Source organism: Triticum dicoccoides, chromosome 3A (genome assembly GCF_002162155.2).
Source record: "Triticum dicoccoides isolate Atlit2015 ecotype Zavitan chromosome 3A, WEW_v2.0, whole genome shotgun sequence".
NCBI lineage: Eukaryota > Viridiplantae > Streptophyta > Magnoliopsida > Poales > Poaceae > Triticum > Triticum dicoccoides.
The window spans coordinates 252,940,010-252,940,827 of record NC_041384.1 but is presented as its reverse complement, the minus strand read 5'-3'; positions in this window follow the sequence as shown (position 1 = coordinate 252,940,827).

Genomic DNA, 818 nt, shown 5'->3' with positions numbered 1-818 from the left:
CGACTACGGCGCCAAAATAAAAGACAACCCAACATGCGACACGGTCCCGATCACCCCAACTGGGCACCACTACTGATCATCAAGAAAGGAAACATAGTATCGTTGAGAGTCCTCGTCGAACTCCCACTTGAGCTCAAGCGCGTCACCTGGAGCGGAATCATCAGGCCCTGCATCTGGTGTAATAGTAATCTGTGAGCCACAGGGACTCAGCAATCCCGCACCCTCGCGATCAAGACTATTTAAGCTTAATAGGTATGGCAAGGTAAATATGTGGAGCTGCAGCAAGCGACTAGCATATATGGTGGCTATCCTGTTCGCAAAAGAGAGCGAGAAGAGAAGGCAAAGCGCGAGCGAGAAACTATAGGACAACCTGCGCAAACATTACTCCAACACCGTGTCCACTTCCCGGACTCCGCCGAGAAGAGGCCATCACGGTAACACACTCAGTTGATTCATTTTAATTAAATTAAGGTTCAAGTTATCTACAACCGGACATTAACAAATTCCCATCTGCCCATAACCGTGGGCACGGCTTTCGAAAGTTCAAATCCCTGCAGGGGAGTCCCAACTTGGCCCATGACAAGCTCTCACGGTCAACGAAGGAATAGACCACCTCCCGAGACGTTCCGATCAGACTCGGTACCTCGGTTCTTCAAGACACTTCGACAGGTTAAAACAAGTCCAGCAACACCGCCCGAATGTGCCGACAAATCTCGATAGGAGCTGCACATATCTTGTTCTCATGGCACACTCAGATGAGACATCCTATGAGTAAAATCAACCCTCAAGTTGCCCCGAGGTGGCCCCGCAGTCTACTC